We start from the raw sequence: 15235 nt of genomic DNA, 5'->3' as shown, positions 1-15235 counted from the left end.
TTCTTGAGCAGAATTATCTCCAAGCATGTGAGATTGTGCTTGATTTTCTAGTAAATTCCTGTAACACCCCGTGTTACGGATCCAAAAACCAACTGATTAATTAATTAATTAATTAATAACCCAGGAGAAAGAATAAACTATAATGGTTAATTTGGGAAAAAGGCCACCATAGCCCATAGGCCCAATTATATAAACCCAACCCCTAAACCCAATAGGAATAAACTCTAAATAAACCCTTGGATCTATAAATAGGGAACTCAGGGAGCACCTAGAACCCCCTCCGACACGCCTAAACGCCCCATCGCCCCAGGAGAGCTCCAAGAATTCCCTTAGAAGAAATCAAGAAAGCAAGAAAGCTTAAAGAAAGATCCTTCATAGCCAAGGAATTAATTAAGGCTAAGAGGTAACCCATGTCTCAACAAAACCTATTTTCATAGCTATGATTTCCCCTTAGGGTTTCCCCCATATTGTTGTAAATGGCGATTGATGATGATTATTATTGATGTCGATATAATGATTCCATGAGGAATATTGATAATCTTGATATTGGGAGTTTCTTGATAATTATGATGTTCTTGATGATTAATTGGGGTTTTGATGATTATGTGTTGTTCTTGATGATTATGATGTTTTTGATGATTGATTGGTATCCTTGATGATTATGTGTTGTTCCTACCGAATCTTGCAATTAGAAGACGAATTGTATTCTTGTTGATATAAAAATGATTAGAACCCTAGGTTGTATCGTATGATATTATTCTTGGATTATCGGGTGGGGAAATCGCATGTTTGGGTGTTGATTATGATTAGAAAAGCATGATAGGTTATGTGCCGTTCGTTTATCGTATTTGATCCGTTAATTGTCTATGTGTTGTCGTTAATTACGTTGAAAAGTGTCTAAGCATGGTTTCGGGTTCCACAATGGTTCCCGGGACGAAAAGTGGTGAAAAGAGTCAGTGGGGGGTAGGGGACCCCCCACTTACCCGCGGCAATTCGGGCAGCTCCGGCAGCGGGCAGCCGGCGGGCGGGCAGCTGCCCGCCGGGCACACGCTGCCCGGAACAGTGACGGCCGGCGGGTGGACCCCCACCCACCGGCTACCCGCTGGAATTTTCCCCCCCTCGGGACCCCGGCTTCCCCGTTTGATGTTTCCCCGATCCCCGTGGTGTCCCAACGGACCCCGTTTGTCGTGCCTATGTCTAGTTTGATATTTCGGGTACCGATCGTAGGTTTATGAGTCTATTATATTGCATGCTAGTTGAATTGGTATCCCGTTGACCTAGGTGGAAGAAGCATGAACCCCTTAGGACTATTCGTAGCACGTGATGGATCACGCATAAGGTTGTTATACGCTTTATCCCCCTTCCCAATGTGTAATGTGGGTTGCATGTGCTTGCTATGTGTTATGTGTGCGTGTTACCCCAATTCGGTTGCGATCGGATTGGTTATCCTGAGCTGCGGTTCAGAAGCCGGCTATAGTCAGATGGGAATTCCTGGCTGTAGTCGGATGACGGTATCCTGGGCTGCGGTCCAGAAGCTGGTTGTAGTCAGATGGGAATTCCTGGCTGCAATCAGGTGACATCTTTCCTGAGCTGCGGTTCAGAGGCTGGCTGTAGTCAGATGGGAATTCCTGGCTACAGTCAGATGACACACTCTCTTGGGCTGCGGTCCACTGTTTGGTTGCGATCAAACATTATGATGAGCTGCGGTTCATCGGTCGGTTGCGATCGACCTCCCCGTGTTGCGATACGGGGCATGGTGCTGTGGGGCCGTGTCAGAGCTATATGCACTGACCCGCATGTATGGGCATGCTAGTGGTCCTGTTGCGCCAACAACGTGCGTTATGTGTTGTGATACGGACGAGTTGTGACTATGAGTGCCTTGGGACGTGACTATGGGTTTCATATTGGGGATCGTTCATGTTGGGGTTATGATCATTGTTTATGCTCTGCCTTATTTGCCTTATCTGTTATGAACTACTTATGACTGTTATAACTGTTGCTTGTGTCTGGCCTTATCTGTCGAGTCATTCCCGGTTTTAAAGCTAGAGTTCGTAGGATATATCTTCATGCTCAAAATGGTTTTCGTATATCTATATATATCTCTATATGTATCGTATTTCAACACGTTGGAGTGGGTTACCAGCATCTCTCGCTGAACAGATATATTTGGCTTTCAAGCACAAAGGATTAGAGCACTGGAGCGCGCTAGAACTGGAGCGTAGATGTAGTATAGTTTCCCTCTCGGCCTGCGTGCCATGTTATGCATTTATATTTCGGAAGATAGTAGTTAGACAGCCTGTGCACCTGGGTTCTCCAGCGCAGGTGTGGCATAGCACCCCGTACACTTATGTGTTACGCTTTGGGATTTAATGAGATGTTACCTTTATTATTAAGTTTTAAATGTCTTGAAATTCAGGGGTGTTACAGTTGGTATCAGAGCCTAAGTTTGACCCTAAGAAAAGACTCTTAAGACCGGACTTTAGGATATTAAGCTTGAACTCTAGGTATTTAGGAACATAGGACTCAGGAATCTTAGGACGCGCGGTGAGATTGTGAAACCTACACATAACCTCCCCTCACTTTATCCCTCTCTAATATTAGGAACCCCTTCCCCACTTATTATATCAAGATTAAAACACAAAATAACATCGACCTTTAATCGCCAGGAATGGCACCTAAGAAGAAACAGTCAGGAACACCGGGACACCCCTCTCCAGAAATCTTGACTCAGGCCCTACAACGCCTGACCCAAATTGCCCAGGCACTAAGTACTATCGTACCCCAACCTCTGCCGACAGACGAGAACTTGGAAATCCACCACCAAGTCTCGGCACATCGACCACCCACCCTCTCGGGAGACGAAGACCCCATAACCCTCGAGGAGTGGATTGAGACATTCGACAAGGTGTTCAGGACGACCCAATGCCCCGAACGCCACCGGGTCAGGATAGCCTCCTTCTATTTCAAGCACGAGGCCGACTACTGGTGGGCCCGCGAGGGGCCTAAGTACGAGCAAGACCCCGAATTCAACTGGGAGGACTTAAAGACGCGGTTACGAGAACAGTTCTACCCCAACCACCTGAAGGCCGCCATGTGCGAGGAATTCCTCAATCTAAGACAGGGGACGGCCCCGGTCTCAGAATACTACCGACGATTCTGCCGACTGGCTCGCCTCGCCCCCGAGATAGTACCCACCGAAGGGATCAAAGTCAGGAAGTTCCTAACGGGCCTTAAGCCCGAACATCAGAGGTCCTTGGCCGCCCAAGAACCGAAGACCCTCGAAGAGGCCTATGCCAAGGCATGTCAGCTACAACAGGTAGCGGACCCGCCTCCAGGGATGCAACTGGGGTATAAAAGGAAACCCGAAGAAAGTGGTCCTACGTGGGCCAAACGGTAAGAGGGTGTCGTACCGCAGTGCCCGCCAGGATCCAGGGATCAAGCTGATAAACATGATGAAAATTAAGAAGTATCTGGGCCAAGGAAACGAGGCCTTCTTATGCTCAATCGAAGACCTCAACGCCAAAACGCCCGAACCACAAGCCATCCCAGTGGTGAACGAGTTCACCGACGTCTTCCCAGACGAGATTCCCGGGGCACCCCCGACCAGAGAGGTCGAGTTCACCATAGACCTCATGCCGGGCGCCGCCCCGATCTCTAAACCACCCTACCGGCTAGCACCAAAGGAAATGAGGGAACTGAAAACACAACTCCAAGAACTGCTAGACAAGGGTTACATCCGGCCCAGCACCTCCCCATGGGGAGCACCGGTACTATTCGTTAAGAAAAAGGATGGGAGCATGCGCCTGTGCATCGACTACCGGGAACTCAACCAAGTTACTATAAAGAACAGGTACCCCCTTCCCCGAATAGATGACTTATTTGACCAACTCAAAGGGGCAGGGGTATTCTCGAAGATCGACCTAAGATCCGGGTATCACCAGATCCAAGTGGCCAAACCGGACATCCAGAAAACGGCCTTCCGGACACGCTACGGCCACTACGAGTTTACCGTAATGCCTTTCGGCCTCACTAACGCACCTGCCATATTCATGGACCTCATGAATCGAGTATTCTGACCCCACCTGGATGACTTCGTCATCGTGTTCATTGACGACATCCTAGTCTACTCCCGAAATAAAGAAGAACATGAGAAGCACCTACGCATATCTCTGCAAACCCTTCGGGAGAACCAACTCTACGCTAAATTCTCCAAGTGCGAATTCTGGCAAGACAGCGTAGCCTTCTTGGCCCATGTGATAACCAAGGAAGGGATTAGGGTGGACCCCGCTAAGTTCGCGCCGTTAAAGAACGGACCACGCCGAACTCACTCTCGGAAGTCCGAAGCTTCTTAGGTCTAGCGGGCTACTACAGGAGATTCGTACCCGACTTCACCAAGATAGCCCAACCCCTCATTAAGCTCATGAAAAAGGAAACCCCCTTCCGTTGGGACAACGGCTGCAACTCGGCCTTCCAAGCATTAAAGGATAAACTAACCACTGCACCCGTGCTAGCCATACCCTCCGGATCGGAAGGGTTTGAAGTCTACAGCGACGCATCCATGAAGGGGTTAGGATGCGTACTAATGCAAAATGGCAAGGTAATAGCTTACGCATCCAGGCAACTCAAAACCCACGAAGAAAATTACCCCACCCATGACCTCGAGCTAGCCGCTATCGTATTCGCACTGAAAATTTGGAGGCACTACCTGTATGGAGTACAATGCAAGATCTACACCGACCATAAGAGCCTGAAGTACATTTTCACTCAAAAGGACTTAAACATGAGACAACGAAGATGGCTGGAACTCATAAAGGACTACGACCTAGACGTTCAATACCACGGGGGAAAAGCCAACGTGGTGGCGGATGCCCTAAGCCGAAAGACAAATCATTCCCTTAACACCACGTGGGTCCTACCGGACCATCTGTACAGGGACTTCCAAAGGCTACACTTGGAAATAATAGAGCAGGGACAAACTCGCCCCAATGCCTATCTACTCAACACACAGGCCGTGCCCACCCTCTTCGAGGAAATCAAATCAGGACAACAACAGGACCCGGAACTAGTTAAAATCCGCCGCGACCTGACTCGAGGGAAAGAGGGCCCCTTCGAAGCACACCCAGACGGCAGCCTCCGCTACAAAGGGAGGTGGTGTGTACCCTCAACGCACCCCCACTTGAAACAGCAGATCTTGGGGGAAGGACACAACTCCCCTTACTCCGTCCACCCAGGCGGTGACAAATTATACCAAGACATAAAGAAATCGTTTTGGTGGCCGAATATGAAAAAGGAAGTCGCAGACTTTGTGGCCAAGTGCCTGAATTGCCAAAAGGTAAAAGCCGAACGATGCAAACCCAAGGGACTCGTACAACCCCTTGAAATACCACAAGGAAAATGGGATTCCATATCCATGGACTTCGTCGGAGGACTACCCCCAACGAAAACCGGTAAGGATAAAATCTGGGTCATAGTGGATCGACTCACCAAGACAGCGCGGTTCATTGCCATGAAAGAAACATGGACGATGACGCAACTAGCCCAAGCTTACGTAAACCGGGTAGTGAAATACCACGGAGTTCCCCGGAACATTGTGTCCGACCGAGATTCCAGATTCCTCTCGCAGTTCTGGAAATCACTACAAGCGGCGTTGGGGACGCAACTAAAGCTAAGCACAACCTTTCACCCCACCACAGACGGCCAAACCGAAAGAACCATCCAAACCCTCGAAGACATGCTAAGAGCCTGCGCGCTCGACTTCCGAGGGACGTGGGAAGAACACCTAGACCTCATCGAGTTCTCGTACAACAACAGCTACCACGCGAGCATTCGCATGGCACCATATGAAACACTGTATGGTCAGAGATGTAGAACCCCATTATGCTGGGGAGATATGGTCAACCCGGTAACACTGGGCCCCCAATACCTACAAGACACCATAGCTAAGGTCAAACACATCCAGGAAAGGATGAAGGCCGCCCAAGACCGCCAGAAGTCGTACGCCGACCTAAAAAGGAAGCAAGCCGAATTCAGCCTCGGGGATAAGATCTGGCTAAGGATCTCGCCCACACGAGGGGTAATGAGATTCGGGAGAAAATGAAAACTCAGCCCCCGGTTCATCGGCCCGTACGAAATCGTGGAGAGAATCGGAGACTTGGCCTACCGTCTCGCCTTACCCGTCGAGCTAGAACGAGTACACAACGTGTTCCACGTATCTCAGCTAAAGAAATACATACACGATCCAAGCCACGTACTCCAACACGAGACCGTGGACCTCGACGAGTCACTAGTATACGAAGAGAAACCCGTAAGAATCCTGGATACCAAAACAAGAAATACCCGGAACCGAGTCGTGGAAATGGTGAAGGTTCTCTGGACCAACCACGGGACCGAGGAAGCCACATGGGAACTTAAGGACACAATGAAGGAGTGGTACCCCGAGCTATTTACGCCAGGTAACTAAGGGAAAACTTTCCTTTCTTTTTGACACCAGGGCCAAGCTTCGGGGACGAAGCTTCCTGTTAAGGGGGGGAGAGTGTAACACCCCGTGTTACGGATCCGAAAACCAACTGATTAATTAATTAATTAATTAATAACCCAGGAGAAAGAATAAACTATAATGGTTAATTAGGGAAAAAGGCCACCATAGCCCATAGGCCCAATTATATAAACCCAACCCCTAAACCCAATAGGAATAAACTCTAAATAAACCCTTGGATCTATAAATAGGGAACTCAGGGAGCACCTAGAACCCCCTCCGACACGCCTAAACGCCCCATCGCCCCAGGAGAGCTCCAAGAATTCCCTTAGAAGAAATCAAGAAAGCAAGAAAGCTTAAAGAAAGATCCTTCATAGCCAAGGAATTAATTAAGCCTAAGAGGTAACCCATGTCTCAACAAAACCTATTTTCATAGCTATGATTTCCCCTTAGGGTTTCTCCCATATTGTTGTAAATGGCGATTGATGATGATTATTATTGATGTTGATATAATGATTCCATGAGGAATCTTGATAATCTTGATATTGGGAGTTTCTTGATAATTATGATGTTCTTGATGATTAATTGGGGTTTTGATGATTATGTGTTGTTCTTGATGATTATGATGTTTTTGATGATTAATTGGTATCCTTGATGATTATGTGTTGTTCCTACTGAATCTTGCAATTAGAAGACGAATTGTATTCTTGTTGATATAAAAATGATTAGAACCCTAGGTTGTATCGTATGATATTATTCTTGGATTATCGGGTGGGGAAATCGCATGTTTGGGTGTTGATTATGATTAGAAAAGCATGATAGGTTATGTGCCGTTCGTTTATCGTATTTGATCCGTTAATTGTCTATGTGTTGTCGTTAATTACGTTGAAAAGTGTCTAAGCATGGTTTCGGGTTCCACAATGGTTCCCGGGACGAAAAGTGGTGAAAAGAGTCAGTGGGGGGTAGGTGGGGGGTAGGGGACCCACCACCTACCCGCGGCAATTCGGGCAGCTCCGGCAGCGGGCAGCCGGCGGGCGGGCAGCTGCCCGCCGGGCACACGCTGCCCGGAACAGTGACGGCCGGCGGGTGGACCCCCACCCACCGGCTACCCGCTGGAATTTTCCCCCCCTCGGGACCCCGGCTTCCCCGTTTGATGTTTCCCCGATCCCCGTGGTGTCCCAACGGACCCCGTTTGTCGTGCCTATGTCTAGTTTGATATTTCGGGTACCGTTCGTAGGTTTATGAGTCTATTATATTGCATGCTAGTTGAATTGGTATCCTGTTGACCTAGGTGGAAGAAGCATGAACCCCTTAGGACTATTCTTAGCACGTGATGGATCACGCATAAGGTTGTTATACGCTTTATCCCCCTTCCCAATGTGTAATGTGGGTTGCATGTGCTTGCTATGTGTTATGTGTACGTGTTACCCCAATTCGGTTGCGATCGGATTGGTTATCCTGAGCTGCGGTTCAGAAGCCGGCTATAGTCAGATGGGAATTCCTGGCTGTAGTCGGATGACGGTATCCTGGGCTGCGGTCCAGAAGCTGGTTGTAGTCAGATGGGAATTCCTAGCTGCAATCAGGTGACATCTTTCCTGAGCTGCGGTTCAGAGGCTGGTTGTAGTCAGATGGGAATTCCTGGCTACAGTCAGATGACACACTCTCTTGGGCTGCGGTCCACTGTTTGGTTGCGATCAAACATTATGATGAGCTGCGGTTCATCGGTCGGTTGCGATCGACCTCCCCGTGTTGCGATACGGGGCATGGTGCTGTGGGGCCGTGTTAGAGCTATATGCGCTGACCCGCATGTATGGGCATGCGAGTGGTCCTGTTGCGCCAACGACGTGCGTTATGTGTTGTGATACGGACGAGTTGTGACTATGAGTGCCTTGGGACGTGACTATGGGTTTCATATTGGGGATCGTTCATGTTGGGGTTATGATCATTGTTTATGCTCTGCCTTATTTGCCTTATCTGTTATGAACTGCTTATGACTGTTATAACTGTTGCTTGTGTCAGTCCTTATCTGTCGAGTCATTCCCGGTTTTAAAGCTAGAGTTCGTAGGATATATCTTCATGCTCAAAATGGTTTTCGTATATCTATATATATCTCTATATGTATCGTATTTCAACGCGTTGGAGTGGGTTACCAGCATCTCTCGCTGAACAGATATATTTGGCTTTCAGGCACAGAGGATTAGAGCACTGGAGCGCGCTAGAACTGGAGCGTAGAAGTAGTATAGTTTCCCTCTCGGCCTGCGTGCCATGTTATGCATTTATATTTCGGAAGATAGTAGTTAGACAGCCTGTGCACCTGGGTTCTCCAGCCCAGGTGTAGCATAGCACCCCGTACACTTATGTTACGCTTTGGGATTTAATGAGATGTTACCTTTGTTATTAAGTTTTAAATGTCTTGAAATTCAGGGGTGTTACAATTCCCTTCTTTTTCTGGCGTGTGTAACACGTGTGTGTCACCTTGCATACTTTCTGCATGAATGGATTTAATTTCCTCCGTATGGTGGCTAACTTGCATGGCATGATGTTCTTGGCTAATTTCAGTAAGATTCAACACACTAACATCATATAAACCACTGTCCATCAAATGTGCACCATGTGTGACATTTTCTCCTTCTTCGTTTCTTGTAACCTCAATAGGTTTAACAAACTCATCAATGCAACTAAAAAATCATCTTTAGTTGGCATGTTTCCTTCGACTGTGTTGTCATGAAAAGTCTCGGCCAACATGGCTTTTAGTTTACTCATAAATGCTCCATTTACGGTAGAAATCTATGTTGCATGGCCAACATCAAAACTGCCAATCCAATTCAAAGAAAATGTTTCTTCATCTTGCATACTCGGTCCTCTTGTCATCAACTCTTGATAAGAACCGAGTCTCCAATTTCTCCAATTGAGAACTCTATGATATTCATTCACCAATGTCAAATCAAGTCCATCAACTTGATATATTTCCTCATTCAACACTGTCTCCATTTCGGCTATTCGGGAAAAAGGGTTCAAGACATTTTGGCTTATGTTGGGATTAGGGCCTGATGTGGGATTGTGACTCATGGTGGGATTTTGGCTTGAGTTTGGATTTTGGCTTGATTTTGGTTCGTGACTAGAGATTGGATTTTCATGGGGTTGAGTTGAGGGTCGAGAAACCAAACCAAGAATTTCTGCTACTGGCCTTTTCCTAGCAGGAATTCCTCTCGGTTTCCTCTTTCTTTTGGAATTCAACTCGGTTGACACTACGAGGTTTTTTAAAAAAATTCGGTTGTTTCCAAATGGATTTCTAGACCTCATTGGCAATCCTTTTCTTTTTATAATTTCTCCAGTAAGTAACCCGAACCCTAGAATGTGATTGAACTTGCCATTCTTAATCTTTGCACCTTTTACAAAATGTGCAATCCGGCTCAAAATAAGCTTAATCCAGTCACCCCTAATATCATTCATCAAGGCATGCAAATATCAAATTCTCATAGGTGATATATCCTCCATACTATTCAGTTTGCATAAAACACATTTGTAGATGATTTTGACTAGCATTTCATACTCTAACTTCAAATCAGATTTTTGACCGGAAAGATTTCGTTCGAGGAAGCATTCTCATTTCGAATTTCTATCCAAACTTCCGTGTGATCATATGTGTGTATATCCAAGTCCAACAGTGGTTGTTCTGGACTAGATATAGGGAGTCCAAAAGTTGAATGCAACTCTTGTTCATCAATGGTGATGAGAGTTCCATTTACGGTGGACTCAATGGTCCATCCAACAACTTTGGCATTCACATAAAATTCTGCTACATCTTCATCATAAAATCCTGAGTATGGATAAGAACATAACCTCATAAGATTGCTTTGTTGAAGTGCATGGATGATTCTTTGTGCTAATTCGGAGTTCTTGGCCTCCTTGAGAAATCCGTGAGGGTCAAAACTTCCCCCCTGCCTTGATTCCAACTGCTAGCTTGGCAAGATTGAGTTGTGTAGAATGTTCTTCATTCAGTTGAGAGCTTGAATCTCCAATGGCAGCCATAATGTGTTTGGTATTTTTGGATTGAGATTGAGAGAGATGAAGCTTGAGAGGTTTCGGCTATGGAAGGTGTAAAGATTTTGGAGGGTGTTGAGTGGAATGGTGGCTTTTCGACCGGTTGGGTGAAAAAGAAGGTGCCTTTACAAAAATATCCTCACAATTGAATTTTGACTTTTAATAGGTGAGGGTTATTTTTTATATTTCCAGAGCTTCCAACCTTTGACCTAACTGATAGTTAGTTTAGGTTATTTATTCTCCATCCAATTTGTCTGCTGATGTGGCGCCAAACATTTAGATACTCGGACTGATTTTACCTGAAATAAAATTCATAGAGCACTAAATCTGTTCCGAAAATAATATGTGCATGTACATATATACACGTTTTATGTAGTTGGGAGAAAGAAAAAGAAATTGATTCTTTTTAGACAATTTATTATGTGCAACTACCATAAAAAAAGTGTTCTCATTTAAGATAAAATCATCATCATACTATCTTGTCACTCTTAAATGGTAAAGATTGTGTAAATCTAAACAAATTTTATTTGTGCATATATGTATATATAAATATATTGATACACGGTTGAAGAGGCATGCATGCATTATGTGTTTTATCAACATTTAATTGAGATAGGTAGACTTGAATGTTAAGATGTGACATCTTTTGCTTGTGAGACACATAGGCACAAAATTACTTAAATCAGATAAAGTAACGAAATTTCAGATGAAAATTGAGCTTTTAATTTAAAAAGAGTTTAGAAACTTAGCTCAATTCAATCATGCCCATCTCGTGTCTTAATTTCGAAAATCTTGATTCACACAGAGGCTTTGTGAGAATATCAGCTAATTGATTCTCGGTCGGGATGTATTCGATTGACAATTCCTTCTTTTTGACATGATCTCGGATAAAATGATGTCTCACATCAATGTGTTTTGTTCTTGAATGTAACACGAGATTTTGTGTTATGGTTATGGTACTTGTATTGTCACACAATATGTTGACATTTTCACAATTCACGCCATAATCTTTCAGTTGTTGTTTCATCTAAAGAAATTGCGCACAATTCGGCTGTGCTTGTAGCTATGGAGTTTTGCTTTTTGCTAAACCATGATACCAATCTTCCCCCTAAGAACTGCCATGTCCCTGAGGTACTTTTTCGATCGATTTTAAATCCTGCAAAATCTGCATCTGAGAAACCAATTAGTGTAAAACTACCTTCTTTGGGATACCATAATCCCTCATTGACTGTTCCTTTTAGGTATCGGATGATTTTCTTGGTGGCAAGAAAATGACTTTCTTTTGGCTTTGACTGGAACCTGGCACATACTCCCACTGAGTAAGATATATCTGGTCGACTTGCAGTGAGGTATAGTAATGATCCAATCATTCCTCGATATTTTGTTTCGTCAACGTCCTTGCCTTCATCATCTTTATCCAATCTTAAAGATGTGCTCATCGGGATCTTAGTTGATGATTTTCCATCTTGACCGAATTTCTTTATACGATCTTTTGTGTATTTGGCCTGATTGATGAATATTCCTTCGTTGAGTTGCTTTACTTGTAAGCCAAGAAAGTAATTCAACTCTCCCATCATGCTCATCTAGAACTTATTCTGCATTAGCTTGGAAAATTTCTCACATAAAGTTTTATTAGTACTTCCAAAGATAATATCATCAACATAAATTTGTACCAATAAAATGTGATCATTTTCTTGAATTCTAAACAAGGTTTTATCAACAAGGCCTTTTGTGAAACCACAGTTAATTAGGAACGTTGATAAGGTGTCATACCAAGCTCTCGCTGCTTGTTTTAAACCATATAACGCCTTCTTTAATCTGTAGACCTTATTAATATCACCTTTTACATCGAAACCGGGTGGTTGCTCAACGTAGACTTCTTCTTTAAGTAAGCCGTTTAAAAATGCACATTTCACGTCCATTTGATAGACAGTGAAATTCTTGTACGCGGCATAAGCTAGAAATATTCCGATTGCTTCTAGTCTTGCAATAGGTGCAAATGTTTCATCGAAGTCTATGCCCTCTTCTTGTGAATATCCCTTTTGCCACTAAACGTGCTTTATTTCGTATGACAATTCCATCCTCTTTTGCCTTATTCCGAAAGACCCATTTTGTTCCAATTACATTGTAATTTTCGGGTCTTGGAACTAATTCCCATACGTCACTTCTTTGAAATTGATCAAGCTCTTCTTGCATTGCATTAATCCATTCTGGATCACTTAGAGCTTCTTCAATGCTTGTGAGCTCCACCTGAGAAAGAAAACAAGAAAATAAAGTATGTATATTTGAGGACCTTGTTTTTACTCCTTCTCGTGGATTTCCAATCACTAGCTCTGGAGGGTGATTTTTGAGCCATCTCAAGTCAGGTTGTAGGTTGCAAGGGCTTTCCACGTTCCCTTGCTCAGTAGGTAAATTGGAGGTAGATATATTTTTCTCATCAGATTGATCTCCAACTTGTGTTTCATCTTGAGAATTTTGACTTTCCACGTGTCCTTCACTATTGCAATCAATATCCAATTGCTTCATACCCTGTACAATTTGATCTTCAAAAAGATTTTTCAGCATCATTAAATGATTTTTCAACTTGATAACTTTCCTGATCATTTTTGTTGCTCTGGGTTTCCTTTTCATGAGCTTCATCAAATGTAACATGAATTGATTCTTCTACCACCATTGATTTTTTGTTCAATACTCTGAATGCTTTGCTGGTAGATGAATATCCCAAAAATATTCCTTCATCTGCACGCTCATCAAAAGTCTTTAGATATGTTTTACCATTATTAAGAATAAAACATTTGATGCCAAAAGTATGGAAATAATTAAGTTTAGGTTTTCTCCCTTTCCATAACTCGTATGGAGTCTTATTGTAAGACTTGTGTATCAAGCTTCGATTTTACGTATAGAAAACGGTGTTGATTGCTTCAGCCCAATATCTTTTAGGTAGCTCGGCTGACGTAATCATCACTCGTGCGGCTTCTTTTAGCGTTCTATTTCTTCTTTCGGCTACACCGTTTTGTTGAGGTGTACGTGCGGTAGATAATTGATGTAGAATTCCTTGAGAATTGCAGTAGGCTTCAATTACTTGATTCATCAACTCAGTTCCACGATCAGTTCGGATTTTTGCAATTTTCAAGTCTTTCTCATTTTGTTGTAGCTTGAGTAGTTCTGGCAACTTTTGCTCCACTTAATTTTTCTTCTTGAGAAATATCGTCCATGTGTACCTGGAAAAATCATCAACAACAACTAGTGTATATTTCTTACCACTTAGACTTACTGGGTCTACTGGACCGAATAGATCCATGAGTAGTAGACTTAGCGGTCTTGTTGTACATTCTTGAGCTTTGGATTTGAAAGATGACTTGACTTGCTTTCCTCTTTGGCAAGCATCACATATTTGATCTTTCTTGTAAACAATGTCGGGTAGACCTTCAACGAGTTTGTTTCTTGCTAGCTTGTTGATAGTCTTGAAGTTTAGATGATCCAACTTCTTATGCCATTTCCCAACTTGTTGCGTGTGAGTTGTTTGCTAATAGGCACACTGATTCTTTTGTTGTGTTCCAATCCACCACATACATATTTTTCTTCCTTATTCCTTCGAGCACAACTTCTCCCGAGGAATTATTCTTCACTTGGCATTTATCTTTGAAGAACTCTACTAGATATCCTTTGTCACAAAATTGACTTGTACTCAACAAGTTGAATTTTAGACCTTCAACAAAAGATACATCTTTGATTTTCAAACCATTTCGAAATATTGTACCAATTCCTTTGGTTATGCCGTATCGTTCATTTCCACCGAATACGACTTTTGGTCCTTCGATATTTTTAAGATTCACAACACTAGATTTATTTCCAGTCATGTGTCTAGAACATCCACTATCGAAGTACCAAACTTCCTGCAAATAAATTACACATTTTTTAGGTACCCAACTTGACTTGGGTCCTTGGGTGTTAGTCATTTTTGGTACCCAAATCCACCTTGTACTCACTGATCTAAGTTTAGGTGATTGGTAACCATTAAACACATTATAATCATATTTTATTTTTGAAAACATTTTTTGTGCCGGTTTTTGAAAATTGACTCGATTTTTTGGCACGTGGGAGGTAGATTGTTTGAGCCTATGATAGGTATTAAATCTGGACTTAGTCCATGGTTTAATATAATCAAACCAATCTTGTTTGGAGGGATAAAATCTCCTTGCCTCAATTCTTGGATTCCTTCCCATTCTCCTATGAGGGCTTTGTGCACTAGACTCATTGGTGTATTTCCATTTAGGAACAAACTTTTGTCTTTTTGTATACTGTTTAGGCGAAATATTATTTCTTTGAGGCTTCAGCCTAACAGCATTAATTTTGACATTAGTTTGGTAACCGATTCATTGTCTCACTGTGCTTTCTTGACCTTTACAAATTTTACTACTTGGACTTTATTATTCAAAGTGGTAGTAGAATTGGTCAAGTTCTTGGAGGCTTGAGAACACGATGGATTATAACCAAGTCCGGTTTTATCACTTGAGGGTTTTTGCATATTTACCCTTTCGTCCATTATTTTGGATGAATGTGTAAATGTTGCTATAACCTCTCTAAGATTGTGTTCTCTCACTTCCTTGATTTTCACTCTTCTTGAAGAAAAATAATTTTATCTTTCAAGTCTTTCACTTCAAGTAGAGCATTTTGCATTTTTTCATTTATTTGATCTTTTTCAAGAATCAAAAG

Source organism: Ipomoea nil, unplaced genomic scaffold (assembly GCF_001879475.1).
Source record: "Ipomoea nil cultivar Tokyo-kokei standard unplaced genomic scaffold, Asagao_1.1 scaffold0926, whole genome shotgun sequence".
NCBI lineage: Eukaryota > Viridiplantae > Streptophyta > Magnoliopsida > Solanales > Convolvulaceae > Ipomoea > Ipomoea nil.
The sequence above is the reverse complement of the archived record's forward strand: the minus strand, read 5'-3'. Positions refer to the sequence as shown.